The 18,252-nt window shown below is 47.1% G+C and overlaps 1 protein-coding gene across 4 annotated transcripts in view; it reads right to left on the minus strand.

The window, feature by feature from the left end:
* The window catches only part of LOC119181414 (ELAV like RNA binding protein found in neurons), a 203,441-nt gene that overhangs the window by 140,086 nt on the left and 45,103 nt on the right, over positions 1–18,252 (minus strand). For 2 of the 4 annotated variants that reach the window (XM_037432645.2, XM_037432644.2), the window contains exon 1: positions 15,290–15,754. The exons of the other annotated variants lie outside the window; for them this stretch is intronic. The gene's annotated coding sequence lies outside the window, so the exon portion shown is untranslated. Of the gene's footprint in view, positions 1–15,289; positions 15,755–18,252 lie in introns of those variants that run through there. 4 annotated transcript variants of the gene reach the window in all.

Here is an 18,252-nt window from a genome sequence, read left to right on the forward strand (position 1 = left end):
GGCCGCGTTTTATCAGCGCAGGAGAGGCCGTTAGAGGTCGCGCACTCACGCAACCGTCCTAGCCGCTTACGATAAGGACCCAATGCAACGGATATGCGCAATATAAGACTGCGCACATAGTACAGTGTCCTTTGATTGATTTGTGGGGTTTAACGTCCCAAAACCACCATTTGATTATGAGAGACGCCGTAGTGGAGGGCTCCGGAAATTTAGACAACTTGGGGTTCTTTAACGTGCACCCAAATCGGAGCACACGGGCCTACAACATTTCCGCCTCCATCGGAAATGCAGCCGCCGCAGCCGGGAATCGAACCCGCGACCTGCGAGTCAGCAGCCGAGTACCTTAGCCACTAGACCACCGCGGCGGGGCTACAGTGTCCTTTAAAAAAAAAAAAGAACTCTATGCGCATCAGTCGATTTTTTTAGTGTCATACTTTTAATGTAGAGACATTTGTTAAAGCATGTCGCCTGAATTAGGCTGTCGGCATGGTTGGTTGTGAGCGAAAAAATCAGAGTTTTGCATGAACAACCAATTCAGAAAAATACAAATAAATTAAATAATGAAAATTTATTGCCCGAGTGAGAGTCGTCGTCGTCGTCGTCGTCGTCGTCGTAATAGTAGTAGTAGCAGTAGTAGTAGTAGTAGTAGTAGAAGTAGTAGTAGTAGTAGTAGTAGTAGTAATAGTAGTAGCAGCAGTATTAGTAGTAGACCCTAAAATCTGTGCCACACACCCACGAAGGGGGGCGAAGAACAGGGTAGTTCTAACAAAATGCATCTAATTTTCTTAGTCCTTCCAAATTGTTCTTGTGTGCCTGTACCTGTGGCGCACACCCGCTTTGGGGCCCCGTCATTGCTTGACACTACTTGACAAGAGAAAAAAGGTCACCAATGTCTCGTAGTGAGAGGAGTCTCCCGAACGTATGTAATGTTGCGTGGCAGAACCGTAGAATAGCGTCAGGCATCAAAACCTGTGAATGAAGCAGCGAGTCGGTGTTTTAAAGACCTACCATCACACCTCAGTCTGACATTTATTAATGATCACGAGTAGATCAATCAAAATAGTATGTGGAGTTCTACGTCTGAAAACTACCATATCATTATGAGAGACGCCGTAGTGGAGGGCTTCAGAAATCTCTACCACCTGGAGCTCTTTAACGTATGCCCAAATCTGAGCACACGGGCCTACAGCATCTTCGCCTCCATCGAAAATGCAGCCGCCGCTGCCGACTTGCGACCTTCGGGTCAGCAGCGAGTACCTTAGCCACTAGACCGTCGCGGCAGGGCCAGAACCATTAAAATTGTGAAGAGCTACGTAGGTCAGCGTTCTGCCTTACGCAAGTATCCCCCCACACCCCGAAGGAAAGGATTCTAGCTACCAGAAAGAAATAGTTTGAAGCGGCCGATGTCACGCGCACATAAGTTCTTTTTCTTGCTGCGTGATTGAGCCATCTACCGAGCACGCAAGTGAGGCTAGCATTTGAGAAGACAATGCTCGCGGTTCCCGATTACGCCGTCACGTTCTACTGTTGCTGGTGAAGCTCAAGCGCTCTCTAAGTTCGGCCTCACAGAAAACGGAAGCCAGTGGTCGACCGGAAGTGACTGTTCAAGAAGTGAGAGTGTTGTCAGTCGCTGACCGTCACAAGAAGTAAAAAAAAATAGCAGTGCCACAAAACAGCTGCTCGCGTCCAACCACACCCCCCTCCTTTTTTTTTTTTTTTTTTGCCATCGCGGTTTCAGTAAGCATCGCAGCGCCTGGTGCGTGGAATAGGTCGCGGTGGCACAGTGCTCGGAAGGTCACTTGTCGTGCATTCACCTCGTACCCTGCCGCACTCACGAACATGGGAGGCTGAAACGGGTTCTCTGTGTACAGCTGCGCGAAAAAAAAAAGCAACGTTAGAAGAGACAAAGAGGGTTACACAAAACTAAAAGAAGGTATGACCGTGACATTAACAAAACGGGTGGGGCGCCATCGCGTGTGGTGCCGTACGCGGCGAGCTTTCACGATAGAGCCCCTCCCAAATGCGCCATCTGTCGCCGGGCGGAAGAAAGAAAAATAAAAGAGGCGGAGCGAAAATGGAGCGAGATTAAAAAAAAAGAAAAGCTTGAAGTTGAACGAGCGTTTTACGTTGATTAGGCTTCTTCGCACGCACCACAGTCACGCAGAAAAAAACCTCTTTCCGTTTTGTTTTAACCGTCAGAAAATGCTCCAATCCGGCAACAAAAAAAAAAAAGAAAGAAAGAGAAGGAAGCTAGGTCACGTCATGTGGTTGCATTAAAGGATGGATGGATGGAACGACATTTATTGAACAAGGGGCACTCATGTCCTCTGCGGGATTAAGTGAGACTTTCAAACCACACTTCAACAGGTCATTTCTCTGGCAGTTCACTTAAAAAAAAAGAGTAGGTATAGATTATCATTAAAATTTCCAGCGGCAAATTTTAAACAGCAAGAAGTCCCCGAGTTTTCATGACGTTAAGCCCACGCGTAGTTATGTCCGTGTATTCTTTCTTTTCGTCAAGAATAAGATTGTGTTGGTAACGGAAAACACGAGTTTATTTATTTAAACATTTGTGCACCAATACAAGATTGTCATGGTGCTAGTGGCAAAAGGTGACGTTAAAAGAAACGTGAGCTAATTAGCTTTCGTCGCACAGAATACCCGTCTGCGTGTAATAAATGTTTTACCAAAAAATCCCGAGCATTTCCCCGAGGGTGAACATGGTTAAGTGTGAATGCACGGGGTGATGCTATTAGGGGGAATAAAGTTAAAATCCGTTGGCATTCGCCAGTGAGTTAACGTCAACTCCCTTGTGTGATCACATTGCGATTCCCAGGAACCATTAGACCCCCTCAGGAAATTTTGGTGACTTTACGCGTATATGTGAGAGCAAATTCGCACTATAATGATGTTTATGTCCGTGGCCCGCTTCGCCCGCTTGCGCTCGGCATCACGGGCCCTTCGCCATGCCACCTTGTCTTCAACCGGCGCGACATCTCCAACGACACGTGCAATGCTCGCATTCGATTGCGTTGTACTCGTTGTTGGAGGTATCGCAGTCAAGGTTGATGCCTGTGATGGATCCATACCTATGACGACTTGCCGATCTCGAGCAAGTCGTAGCTGCGCGGGCGCGCGCAGCCACGGGACGGAGGGCGGAGCGCGCGCAATCACGTGCTGTGTGACGTCGCTGCGCAGTTGCTAAAGACGCTCCATTCTACTCCTCGCGCCGTTGCTAAGGGAGCGGAGGAGGCGCACCGCAGACGGCGGATTCAGGGTCGCTGCTAAAGTGCATTCGAACTTAAAATAGCAAACGGCAGTCACTGTTTGTAATATGCCAGTTGTTATAGCCGGCAACATAAAGACCCCGCCTGCGAGGGACTCTAATCTTTCAAACGCTGTCCGCGTCCGGCAGGAACGCAAGAGGCGGCTTCGTGCGCTGCATGAAACACTTATCTGTGTCGCTGCTACACTCTGTCCGAGTCCTGTGAAAGTCGCTTATGAGAAGCGCGTGCCCAAACCTCTTCAAACGGATCGCTCTCCCTCTCTCTGGCCTTCGCTGGCCCTTTCATCTTCTCCGGGGCTCTGTACCTTTGTCATGTGACCACTTCTTACTGTACGTCATGCATCTGATGGTACGTTTGCATCTTTTGTGTATGTTTCTGAATATGACAATTAAACGTGAGTATTTTTGTGAGCGAGATGCGTCGCGAGAGTTGTAACCGGTGCCTATAGGTGGCAGCCAAACACACTCCTCGGTGAAGTCACTGTCCATACGGTAGATTCTGAAAAGCATGCTTGTTGACGAACTCACACAACTTTATTTTTGTAGTGTACCTTTCTCGGAGTTAATATTTTAGTTAAGCTTCTTAAGGCATGCATTAACGGGATTGAAAACAGTAAGAGGAGATTAAATAAAATATAGTCCTGCACACCTTAGTATTACTGATTGCGTTGATAACTCCGAGTTATTTTTTGCCCGTTGAAGCATGTTCATGGAATTTCACGCGGTAAATATTTTGAAGTGCACGTTTATTGCGGCTATAGGTGATACCAGGACTCGTCCTCCATGTGTGCACAAGATTTCTAGCGCTTGGGAACTACGGGCATCGGGCATGTCCGATCAGCGGTCCCCTAAAGTGAAAATATCACAAGAGCGGCCAACATTGATTGAGGATTTTGGACAGAAGTAACCAGTATAGCTGAGAAAGACCAAGTGGAAGACTAACTGTGCCCCCCCCCCCCTCCCCTTACACCAAAAGGCCGTTTCTCACCTTATGCCACCGATATTATTAGTACATATAACTTGCAACCACCTCTGGAACCAACCTTACCAACACGTACCCGGGCCATACTTGGTCAGAGCTCAACGTCTCCTTTATTTCAATTCCAGTGAAAACGCGCGCTTATCAACGGGAACTGTCGGTCCGCCTAAGTTCAGGTAACGGTCCTGATACGACGCTGATGAGGGATCGCGATGCTTGCACCACAGGTGCTTCAGAGTGCTTTCCCCCATAGATGCACGAGGTAGGCGTGTTTTCCCACTACAGTATCGTACGTCCGTCAAATTCGTTCCTTCGTGCTCCTTTTTTGTGGCTCGAAGCAACGCCGCCCCTCATCACGGCGCATCGTATCTAGAAGCGTTGCAGTGACGCTTCCCCATTGGTTGCCCGCATAGCGCCATGAACGGCGACATGCTATCTCAAAACACCGTATCTTCGCCAGTGTGACCGCCAACATAGTGAACACGAGGAATGCAAGACGCCACCCCACGGATGTGTATACACAACTGAACGAAAATTACTTCGTATGATTTCCGTCGTGAGGTACTGCATGAGGAAGCTCCCTCCTCTGTGACATAAAAGCACACGCGAAGGATAGGCGATGGGTGAGAGCAGCAAAGGGCTAGAAAACAGGGTGGTTAACAGCTGGATCAAGCGCTTCTGGCTGGCACTATTAAAATAGAGGAGGACTTGCAATGGTTGAACACGAGGGCCACAGCCTCGATGTTTTTCAAAAGTTGAGGGAGGGTGTCTTCCACAACTGCTGTATAATCAATCGTGCGTTTGTATGTGTGCTTTTATCATACATATGCGCATATGAAAAACTGTAGCAGGGCTTCGAACCCCTCCCCCCAGGCCGGAGCTAGTAGATTGAACAACAAACTTTGACACTATGACGAAAGCTATAAAGTGGACTCACACAATCAGTCCAGTTAACGTGAATATACTGTAATAATTATACTTGAAGGCCTCCTTTGATCAAGATACAAAGGTGACCACGGAAACGGTTAACGTGACGCAACTCACGTTTCATTACCCTGGCCGCTTGTATCAATGTTCGGGCAGGACCGGCGTGACTTCGTCGGTGTTATTCCGGCCTTTCCTGAACTGGGTATTCGATATGAAGCTTGCGTAACCCTCGACCTGAGAAAACACCCGAGACGCGAGGCCGACCGTCTCGTTAGGCGAGACGAGGACCTCCTCCGAAAATAGCAATATGGAGGCGGCGTAAGAGAGAAATAACTCGGTCGATGACGTCAGCTGCGCCGACGAAACTGCGCATTAGCGCACACACCTTCGCCACTTAGGAAAAGATACGGCGAACGAAAAGGGCGGCCTCCCCGCGGGAGATGTTTAGCTTAGTCGCTCCGGGCCGGTGGGTAAACATTTTCGTTACGGAGCCGCATAGCGAGCGCCGCAGATCTGCGCTTATACGAAGTGGCTAGAACGGTCAGCTACTCGGTTAGTTCTCGCCAGCATCGCGAGACTCCCCCGAGTGTTCGCCGTATAAGGTATTACCCATGAGAAAAAGCACCATGATCGTAGAATTTCCCGATGTTTGCTGGAGGGAACTCGGCGATCGTTCAACAAACAAGCCAGTTAAGGGTAGTACACGGATTTTCCTAATCGTCGTACTCTCGACATGGAACACACTCGTGGCTTCGCTTATCGATGTGTTTTGGGATTTGTTTCGACTAATAGGGCAGATCATTCTCAATTTGGTCACCCGACTTGAACAACGCCAGCTACGAGTTTATGCACAAGCAACAAACAAGCAACAATTAATATGCGGCAACGGGAAATCAGAACTAACTTCAATAAAACACGAGACATGCTTTAACAGCAAGGGTATGTCAAAATATAATAATAATAATAATAATAATAATAATAATAATAATAATAATAATAATAATAATAATTGAAGCTCCGTTAATAAGTGCCGTTATGACTAGTGCTACTACATCTACTGAAAAAACCATACGTGTTAAAGAGGGCTTGAGGGAATTTCACGTCCTAATTGTAACATTGTCAACAGACAAGAGACTGTAACGCTGGATTTAGTATACTATAGTTCATTATTACCTTCACAGCATGATGACACAAGAGTGGTATATTATACATTTTTCTAGTCCTTTCCTCAAGAACAAAAGAGCGTAAAGAACAGTTGTGCAAAAGAAAATGCAGATCTTTCTGGGGGAAACACAGACATCTGCTGCTATCTTTGTAAAAAGGAATATCTGAAAAATAACCTAAAGGCGATATATCAGACACCACTGATTACACTTGACGCTGACAGCCACACCAGCAGCCAACCCTCACCAAAGCAATTCGGCCTTTAGCGCGACCGCCTGTTGGGACATGAAAGGAAACGACTTCCGTGTCTAAGCAAAGTAATTAGGAAGTGGAGAAAGATAAATTCAGGAAAAGTGACATCAAAAGAATGTGGCATCTAAAGCACCTACACATGGACGTTGGTTAACGTTGTGCTTCGCCGCGCTGGTGATATTCATCTAAGAAGCCACACATGAAGCTATGCATGGTAAATATCAGCTTTATTTTGAGCCGCAACGCTACCAGTTGCACCCATTCTCTCAACGCACTTAGTGAATTTTAGTGACTACCCTGATTGTTCATTGGCCGTTAAGTCATGTTACGCTCAACATATAGACTCAACTCGAAGAAAAACCATTCAGTTCTATTTTTGAGGATGTTGAAGGGTCAGATAAAAGGAAGTGGGTTTGAACGATAATGCTTGGAAGAGAAGCAGGAGTGGCCAATCGGTTCTCGGGTTATTCAAAAAATAACAGTAGAGATTACAAGTGTTTGAAGCGTCATGGCTATATACGGAAGGACCCTCAAGAGATCCCTGAAATTATTATGAAGGAATAATAATTATTACACATTTCTTGCCGTATGTTGTCCTGACGAAATATGAGTACGACAGACGCCGTAATGGAGGGCTCCGCAAAATTTAGACTATGCGCTTGGGGTTCTTTAACGTGCACCTAAACCTACATTAAGCACACGGGCCTCGTGCACTTTCGTCGGCATGCGGAATGCGTCGGCATCATGGCATGGAATTCGATCCCGTGACCTCCGGGTCAGCTGTCGAGCATCATAACACCATGGTCATAACCGTTGTATAGGCCCTGCGGCAGGTGTATTCGAGGAACACATTACGATGAATCATCATCATCATCACCATCAGCCTGACTACGTCCACTGCAGGACAAAGGCCTCTCTCATGTTCCGCCAGTCAACTCGATCCTGTGCTTGCTGCTGCCAATTTTCACCCGCAAACTTCTTAATCTCATCTGCCCACCTAACCTTCTGTCTCCTCCTAACCCGCTTCTCTTCTCTGGGAATCCACTCAGTTACCCTTAATGACCAGCGGTTATCCTGTCTACGTGCTACATGCCCTGCCCATGTCCATTTCTTCTTCTTGATTTCAGCTATGATATCCTCAACCCCCGTTTGTTCCCTAATCCACTCTGCTCTCTTCTTGTCTCTTAAGGTTACACCTACCATTTTTCTTTCCATTGCTCGCTGCGTCGTCCTCAATTTAAGCTGAACTTTTTGTAAGTCTCCAAGTTTCTGCTCCATAGCTAAGTACCGGCAAGATACAGCTGTTATATACCTTCCTCCTGAGGGATATTGACAATCTACCTGTCATAACTTGAGAGTGCTTGCCGAATGTGCTCCACCCCATTCTTATTCTTCTAGTTACTTCAATCTTGTGGTTCGGCTCTGCGGTTATTACCTACCCTAAGTAGACATAGTCTTTTAGAACTTGAAGTGCACTATTACTTATCTCGAAGCGCTGCTCTGTTCCGAGGTTGTTGTACATTACTTTCGTTTTCTGCAGGTTAACTTTAAGACCCACCTTTCTGCTCTCCTTGTCTAACTCCGTAATCATGAGTCACAATTCGTCCCCTGAGCTACGATGAATAAAACGGTTAAACACGTCACAGTGAAAACAAAAGACGTGACACGTGCTTTTCGCAATTAGACCTTTCAATGACATCACGGAGGCAGACGTCAAGACCTAGGCGTGTAGAGGTACACTTCTTACATCGCGCAAGCCACTTCCACCGTCCCCCAATTTTTTTCTGGTTTTCTAAGTGGTGCCCGCAGATACCGAACCCACAACCTTCAGAAAACTCGCCTGATGCTGCAGCATTCAAGCAACATGATACACTCTAAAAAAATATCGATTAAAAGGGTGTCTTTTTGTCCCACAACAATTATCGTCATCAGGCTTGCGTGCGCGTCCTTTCTTGAAAACTCGGCGCTGGTCACTTTCCTATCAAGAATGCAATGTAACCCTGATAATGGGCATGTCGATCGTGACCGGAATGTACTGGGCGCGGGGCGATAGCGCAAGGATGGAACGCAATATTGATGACGATTTCTGTTGTGGGACAAAAAGACACCCTTTTTACTCGCTCTTTTTTATAGTGTAGTCGCTTCCTCGTCTTCTTCATCGGATATGCGCACGCAAACTCTACGAGTTATTCATCCGCGCTACCCTAAAGGCCTCAACACACGTACGCGTTGCAGCGTGTCAGCGCATCACTTTCTGACGCAGCGCCGCGCCCTCTCCAGAGAGGGCGCGCATCTTCGCGTAGCCGCGCTGCGACGCGTACATGTGTTCAGGCCTCGAAGCTGCAGGTTCGGTCCGTGGCGGCGCCAAGTTGTCTTGTCGCCCGTTTTAGTCTTCCCATCTATGTCACAATTCTCATCTATGTTACTATCCTCAAAACAGCACAGTTAACATCACATATGCCTTCATTGACCTATTTTTCTTCTAGGTTTCATTAAACATGGCGTCGAAGAGAGAAACGAGTCCTCGAAAACTTTGTTTTTTCGTTGAATTGTCAGAAACAGACACGAATATTTTTACTTGTGTAGTGTCTTTGTAGTGTACCGTGTAACATCACAATTTGTGTCCAGTGTTTATACAATATACCGAAGCAAAATAAATAAACTTAGTACCTATAGACATACATTTTTTAAAGTAGTATTTCAAAAGCTTCTTTTGGTGCTACTTGTTGTTCTTTCGAGGAGTCTTTGTCAATCCGACACTTAGGTCAACCGAGACAACCTCACAAGGTACAAGTAGCGATACTCCGACATGGTACTCCAAATTATACCTTCATCCTATTCAAAGCCACTCAAGAGAAATACGATTTTTTTCGCGTATTAGCAATATAGAAATTCATAATCCCGAAAACACCACTCTTGCCACGAAACCCCGTTTGGTAAGCGATGGAACGTGTGAGAGAGAGTGAGAAAAAAAACTTGGGTGGTGATAGCACATTTAGGTGTCCGCACCAAACATCATGACGTCATAGATTTCGACCGTGTCTACAGAGTGACACTAGTTTGTAATAAGTAAAGATGAAGTACATGGTCATATGTGGGGCCCATAGACGTATCATGCGAGGTTTCAGAAAGCTTCATTGAGAAGCTTTTTTTGAGAACCAATATATTGATTGTTTAGTGACATCACCAAGGCTGATTTTGGCGCGAAATTCAAAATGAATATTCAGTCTTGATTCACTCCTCCATAATGAATGAAGGATCATGAAACTTGTGACATTACGGTTTTCATAGTACAGTTAATCAATCTAAATAACGTCCCAGTATGACTTTTGTGTTATTTCAAGCGGAAGTTGTGTGGCTTACACATTAAAAATGCCGCGGTGGCATAGTTTCCAAATAACCCGGTGGTGTGGCATGCGTTGAAATGGGGTCTACAAAATACGTCCTCGAAAGCGCGTTGTTCCCATTCTGATTTCTCCGCTCCATTTCCTAATAATGGATGCCATGCAGATCGCGGGCACGCCGGAGAACAGTCGTTTCTGGTATATCAATCTATCCATTTTAATAAGTCAATCATCAGTTCACGGCACCTTATTGGATTGTTGCTTTCTGTTGCTTCACGCACAGTCGATCGTTGCCAGTAACAATGCAATCATCGCGCTTCTAGGCACGTGGATGCACTTCGAATTCACGAGAGTGAGCACGAACAAAAAAAAATTAAAAGGTTCGGATGGAGCACTGCACAACACAATATAAAAAGTGAGGCAGCTTTGTCCAAGCGTTACTAAATCTGACTGAATTGCGGAGCTAGGCAGTCTTTTTTTCTTTGTTCAGTTTTTTCCTCCTTTTCTTTCTTTCCCGTTCTATTTGATAGGTTTTTTTTCCGCATTTCTCTCTTTTCATGTCATTTCCGATCACTTCTAATTTCTTCCTTATCTTTCTCTCTCTTTCTATTTCTCGCTTTGTTTCTCGTTATATATTTTATACCTGGCTAGTACTGTCCTCTTTCCCTAGGCAAAGTAGTAGTGTCCGCACCTAATATCGTCTCCAAGGAACTCGAGAGACAACACGAGGAGCACTTCTCTTCGGCGCGAACACGCGCTCAATATGCACATGGAGACAAAGCACCAACTCGGCAAAAGTTGAACGTTACTGCGGTTGCTATGCTACACGTTATTTTGTCAGGGTTACGCCATGTCAAGACGACAAAGTTGTACACAGTGCAGGGGCGCACACAAAAGTTTTTTGTCGTAGAAGGGGGGGGGGGGCATAACACCTCTTTGTTTGGGGGGGGGGCACCCTAAACTCGGTCATTTTTTTCTCTTTTGTTTACCAGGGTGCAAAAACAAAATCGGGGGGTCAAGCGTGGAGCCAGTGGGCCAGCACCTTTACGCCTGTGACACATTGCTTATAAAACACACACTGAAGAAAGAAATTCTGTCTCTCTCTCTCTCTCTCTCTCTCTCTCTCTTTTTCTCAATGCGTAAGAGGTTTTGTAGGACTCGTGAGGTTTCAACCAATAAGCAGTCATCTTAACGCACATCAAGTGCATCGAAATAGCTACGGCCAAATTCCACATTTTGGTGCATCTCTTGAAGAAGAATGAACGAACGAAAAATCGAGAGCAAACAAAGGCGTTATATATACAACCGACCCGGCTGCAGAAAAGAACTCGCCCTGCTGAAGGAGCAGCGCGGATGGCAGTGGCCATGAGCCTAAGGAGGAGTTTATTTTCTTAACCGAAAATAACGGTTCAAGCTGTGCTTTTTTTTTCTTAGCTGGAGGTCGCCAGATAGCGAGCACGACGGCTGTCAAATTTGAATGGCCCCACCATATTATTATAACTGAAGCGGTCGTGCACCGCATGGCCTAATTAAAAGTGAGAATGAGCTGAAAACAGAAACAAATACAGTGTTCAATCAACTCAAATTAGTATTGCAATAAAAAATGAATAAAATGACAAAACCGAAAGTACCCCCCCCCCCAACCTCCTTATTTTGCGAATGAATCCATCGGCGATTTCCCGCCAAATTACACGACACGATGCACCTAGTAGTTTATCAAGTGTATATATATATATATATATATATATATATATATATATATATATATATATATATATATATATATATATATATATATATATATATATATATATACATACATACAAAGTAGGGTGGAGCAATGTGTTGCCGGCTCGTGTCGTATTAGTTGACGCGTAGAAATCTTCAAAATTACGATTTTAAGTGTTTGCAATGAAGTGTGCGATAATTAAATTCCCTCAAGTGCACAAACTTGGCACCCGAGTCCCACACCGTGGTGTTTTTCATAATTGTATTGTAGTTCACTTTCCTCTTTTTGAGGACGGCGAGTCTCGCATATGCGGTGGCACGTGCGGTGCAGTCCCACACTTGTCATTGAATTTCCTGCCTTCTCTCTTTCTCATCCACCCTCTTCCCTCTATGCCCTTTCTTTAGGGCCCAATATGGGGTAGTGAAGCAAAAGCTGCTCTGGTTAACATCACTGCCCCCTGCTCTTGTGGCACAGAGTTCGTTAGGCTATGAGACTTTTCTGTGCTGAGTGGCTTTTCTTATTGTTTCACCTGCTACACTGAATATAGAGGGCGCATCGTGAATAGCTGTAATAGTCTCGTACGAAAAGTCTTAGACTAAGACATTTCTGCTAATATGGGCCCTATTTCCTTCTTTCTTACACGTAAGACCTCTTGAGTGTCTTAGTGTTCTTCGGAGCGTGTGTCACAAGTTCAAAACGGAATTTGCATTACTTAGCCCCACTTTTTTACGCGCTACATTGGCGCGTACGCAGACGCGCACGAGACCCGAAAAAAGATATACAGAGGTTGATGAACTGCGACAGAACGCCTATTTGAATTCACTGTCCCAGTGGGACTTCACGCGAAATTTTCGACGCTCGCGTTAGCACTTCATCATGCTCCCTCTGACAGGAACAGCGAGGCAACAGAGTCACCGTCGGCGCTTCGACTGAAAGCTCCTCCCCATCAACCAATTCAACAGCGCCGGTTCGTAAATTCTCCCGTATACCGAGATGAAGGAAAAAGAAATCAAAACTGCCATCGAAGGGCAACGCTATGACAAAAGAAAAGCACCCCCCCCCCCTCTTTCTATACTATAAGGCTTCGCGTTTGCACCGAATCACAAAGACACTACTAACGGTACCTGGCCGAGGCTGCCCGCTTGTGGAAACGACAGCCAAAACTTGTAAATGCGAGCAAACGGCCCTGCACACAGCGAAGAAAGTAAAAAACACGCTGACTCAAAGATCGCGCGCACGCGCGCGCGCGAAACAAGCGTCGTTCAACGAGCCGCACAACCTTTAGGAAACTTGCTCGTCTCTTTAGCTTCGCTTGTGTATCTTTTCACGTTTTCAGGGGGAACACAAAAAAGCGGCGGCACACTTCCAAACGTGCTCGAGTGAGCAGACATATAAAAATACATAAATAAAAGGAATGCAAGACAAAGACACACAGAAACTGCGCGGAGAGCCCGCTGGGGGGAGCTGGCGGCGACGTAGCGGGGTTGGTGTCGAACAAAGGAAATAGCCGGAGCTTTAGTTGTAGGTTGCGAATAACGATATAAAAAGGGAGGCGGGTTTTCGGGGTGGTAGAGGTGGTGTGGCACGGAAGAAAAGGATCGCCGCGAATTCATCATCGACGCGAGAGACCGCGGGCGCGGATGGGGGAGATCGCGTAACGTTCGGCCCAAAAGAAAGTGAGCACGCGCCGCCGGCCGTGTGTGTGCTTTCCATAAAACCAAGGCCCCCGGTTTTGAGCTCCGCTGGCGGACAGCGTCGAATCCGCACTCTATATAGCTCGGGGGACGATACCGCGCTTGAAAAAACGCCCGATCGTCTAAAAAAGCCTGATGCGCAAAAAATAAAAAAAAAATAAATCAAGGGAGAACGAAAAATGCAATCCTGGGCCGCATCGCAAGCGCACCAGACTCGCGTGCGTTGAAGGATGACAAATAGCCCACAGCATCGGCTTTAAGCAGAGCCTACATAGTCGCTCGGGCTGTTGGCTTTTTTGAAGAACAAAGAAGCGAACTAAGTTCGTAGACGCAAATAAAGATAGAAGAAAGAAGGTGAAATTGAGTGCCCGGTTCTCGGTAGTGACGCGTTTGAACGTGGCAGACGATCGACAGGAGCGGACGACAAAACAAAGCAGACGGGCAAGAAGCAGACGACAAAAAAGGGAGCGCCTTCGCTTTGGGGGACGATCGAATAAAGTAGGGAGAAAGGAAAAATGAAAAAGGGACAAGCAGGCGACCCAGCGCCGAAGCAAACACGGGAAGATGCGAACGAAATATAAAGAAAAGGAGGAAATGGCAAGTGGCCGGCCGGCCTTCCCGTCGTCCCTGGCGCCGCGCCTCGAAAAGCAGGAGGGAAACGGGAGCGCACGCTTCCTCCCGCAACAGCGACGCCGTGCGGAGAAGCCATCTTGGAGATCCGCCGGTGTTCCGACTCGAAAAAACGTGGTCGCGCCGTGTTTTTCTCGTCAACACGCCGGCAATCGCAGTGAAGCGGATGAACGGGGACGCCCTCGAATTGCTCGGCGTCGTTTTCGACGAAGGACGTGAAAGTCCAGACCACCAGGGACAGATGTCGTGCTGCGAACCACGCGGCCGACACGCGTGCTTCGCTCGCCGGGGTGGGGAGGGAGATAGCGGGATTTTTCGGGAACAAAGGAACGGGGCGCTGCACGCTGACTCAGCGACGCCCCCGACGCGGTTCGATGGAACAACGGCTCGCGTGGCGTGGTGCGATACTGGTCGGCTTACGCTGGCTGTGTGACAGCAAAACGAGTGCTTGCGTGTGTGATGAGCTGGTATATGCACCTTTGAAAGTGAGATATTTATAGCGGCAGACAGGCCGCACCGTTATTCCGCTCGCCACGACAGCCTCGAGGCTACAGTAATCGATAGCTATTTACAACGTTCTCTTTTAGCAAGGCTGACGCGTCTCTCGCATTGACTGCATGCCCCAATGAGCTCTCTGGAACCTCGCATGCATGTCGTATGCGGTGTCGGACGGCTAAGGAAAATTGTCTCCTCAAATACTCGATGTGACGGTTAATTTAATGTTGTTGTGAAGCTACGATCGCTGCTGCCTGCTACACAATGGTGACATGAGTGAGGGATAACTGTATTGAAAGTGACAGTGAAGTTGACGAGTCGCCGCTGACAACGCCACAGTGGCGCTGCGACAGTGGCAAAATCGAAACACGTCAACAGAATACAGTACAGTGGGCATCATCGTGAAAGTCGGGAGCGTGGCGTGTCATGATAAACGCAAAAAAAAATATATATATTTCCGGTAAGCCGCACGATTGGTGAACAGGACTATGGAAGAAGAACAAAAACACACCGCCCGACAGAAAAGCGTCTCCCAGGAGATGCGCAGATATCGCAATGATTTTTCGCCCCTATTAATGTCGTCTGGAAAAGCTCGCTTGAAGAAAACGCGCGCTGACAGTTTGGTCTCGACCAGCCATACGCCTAGCTTTCATATATGGGTGCATACAATGCAGTAACTATTGCTAACACTACTTAGACTGTCCCACACAGTGATTTTCACGAAGAGAAAAGAACGTAAATACGTAACAAAAGCAGGTGCGTATGAGAGAGAGAGAGCAGACGACTCACCTTGGTTCAAAAGACCGCTCTCCGAAGAGTTAACCCAAGCGAAAGTCGTCGTGGTGATGAGGTGTTTGGAGTAGCCAATACCGAGGGTAAGGGACAGTTGTTGAGACGCGGATTATCTTCTGAGTCGGCGATCACCAGTTGAAGGAAAAGGAACGAAAGTTCGGCCACGCGAAACACCAAGCGGCTGGTCTCACGGCGGCAAAAAATCCCGGTTGAAGGGGCTTTTTTTTCGCGACCTGTGTCGTCTTCTGAGCGAGCCAAACAAGGGGCTTGAGATTTGTTTTGCTTCTTACGTTGTCACCTCCGGTTGGGGCTGTCGTGGGGATGGGGCAAGTGACCACGCGGCGCGCAACTTGTGCGTTCTCTTGTGCAACGAAAGCGATTTGACGGAGGCTGGACCTCTATGCGCTGCGTACGTTCTTCAAAACTCTTTCGATCGCGCTGTATTAGCGACGTGCTCGTAGTGAGTTGGTGGCTGTGAAGGTGGTGGTCCGGGTGAAAGGCCTTCTGCCGCACTCGGTCAACGAAGCAGGCCCACGCGTCCAATCACCGACCGTGGTTAGCGAAAAGCAGACGACAAAAAACACGTCCTGCGCGGGAAGCAGACGATTTTTCTTCTGTGTAGCAGACGACGCTGAAAAAGCACACCGTAGCAGCACTCAAAGGAGGTAAGGACTTTGGATGGGGGAGGACGGGCGATGTTGTTCTCTCTCCTGCTCTCTGTTGCTTCTTTTTTTTTCCCTTTCTTTTGTTTCTTGAACGTGACGAAGACAAACTAGTCAGGCAGGTTGGATGAGGGCGCTCTTTTTTTTTTCCTTCTTCAGTTGAATCTTCTTCTCCCGGAGCTGATGATCTTGGTGGAAAACTTCACGCCAAAAAGGCAGGCAACTCAGACACGCGGGAAGAACGCAAAAGCCGATATTAGAAGAGAGACAGAGAGAGAGAAAAAACGGAGCTAAAAAACAGAAGAAAAAACGAAACCGGTGTACCCCGACGTGTCTACTGCAGAACACAACACAACCGACGTTCCGTCGACCGTACCAACTAAATGACGGGACCCGAGAGCCCGGCGTCCGATAAAAGGGGAGCCGCTTCACTCATCGCCACACGGGTGGCCCTCCGCGCTAGCGTGTGTCGCGGCGTTCGCTGGTCCAAAAAGTCTCGTCGCCAAATTTTCCAGGTGTCCCGAAGGTCACGTAGAAGCGTTCAAGAGGTGTCAAGTTGCGAAAACGGCGCTTCTTGTGAGAGCCGCGAAGCGTTTCACGGGCGCACTATTTACAGTGGCGCATTACCGGCCCGTAGCCGGGAGAGGGTGAAGAGCGCGCCGCGGCTCGCGCCCGCAATCCTCCTCCTCTACCGCGCGTCCATCTTTCATCCTCTTTCCATCGGGCTCTTTCTCCTCTCATCTCTCTAGTTGGTCACTTCCTCCCCTTCTGCACCTTTTTTTTTTTTCCTGCACCATTCATCCCCCAATTCTCTCCGTCCTGGCGCTGCACCCTCTCTGAGATCTTTTCATCAGCGTCGTTTCATCACGTTCGTCGTCTGCTACTTCCGAAGCAGACGACGGAAGAGCGCGTGTGGCGGTAGGAGTGGCTCCTTCCTTTTCGCTCGACTAGACGGACTCCAGAGAGACCACTACTTGTCGGCTGGCTATGACTGAGGTCCGTCTATGGCTGTCACTTCGCCTTGTGTTTCGAAAGCTCTCATTGCCCAATACTGCAAATTGGACACACAAAACTATCAAGCTCTTAAACGGGCCCTGAAACACTTTTCACGACTTCATAGTTTTACACGATTTTCTTGCTGGTTGCGTACACTGACGGCTTAACAGATAAGTGCCGCAAGAACGGCAGCGATAGCGCCACGCAGTGCAAAGTTATTCAGCGTAGAGATATCAAAATAGAATGAAATTAATGCTTACCCTCAACTAAATGTTTGCGGGCTCACTTTACCGTGTTTCCTTTGCCCTCTGTCGTCGGAAGGCTGCCCAATGAAATGACTGAAAGCCCTACCGTGCAGGAGGCTCGCATGACATATTGCCTGTTACGTCCACCGTATTAAGGACGCCGTTGCGATGGTAACAAACATTGTGATACATGAAGAGGGAACGACACGTGTGAAACGAGCCAGCTTGCGAACGCTTCTATGATGTTTTGTAGTTTTACTGATCTTTGTTTTTACAACTACGTATATATATATATATATATATATATATATATATATATATATATATATATATATATATATATATCAACGCTCTTACATTTTATTTTCTTCAAGTAAGGGTGCCCCGAGCGTCGCCTGCGTGTTTTCTCCAGCACATGGCGTTCGGCGCATTCTTTGACCAGCTTTGCAGCTTTCATGCTGGAAAAGTCGGAGAGCTTTTTTCTATTTCCCTTTGAGTGAAAAGTCATGCTAATGAAAAGATAAATCCAATAGTAATATGTGTTTTAATGCAATGCCACGATCACATTTAACATTAAATTTATCCAATCATATGGCGGCAACCTTCCGGTGGTCATATCCGCTCGTAGAAGTTCTGGCGCGCGCCAGTACGAGTTATGAAATCGGCACCGACATTTTCAAGCGTTAGAGTGCCCCTTTAAGTGCGTTTTCATCCTCTTCAGCGCTTACAGACTCCCACGTGCTGTAGAGGGTGCTCACCATTGTTTATCTGCTGCTAAATTTAGACCTACTCTAGACGCCATTGCAGAACACTATCGATTCCTTCTCAGACATTTTAAGACATTTAAGGTGGGGATATTTTCAACGTGAATTTAGGATTTTCGCAGTGGTAAAAAAGCCTATGGCTTTGAAATTAGCAAGGTCCTTGAACAGTCTACGGAAGTTGCGTTGGAGCTTAAAAGTAGTTTGAAATTGCGTTTAGTGTTTTTGCATTCTTCTTTATTAGTTTTTATACATGGGTAGTTTTTCTTCAAAATTTGCTCTTACAGAGCTTTCAC

This window comes from Rhipicephalus microplus, chromosome 10 (assembly GCF_043290135.1).
Source record: "Rhipicephalus microplus isolate Deutch F79 chromosome 10, USDA_Rmic, whole genome shotgun sequence".
Taxonomy (NCBI): Eukaryota; Metazoa; Arthropoda; class Arachnida; order Ixodida; family Ixodidae; genus Rhipicephalus; species Rhipicephalus microplus.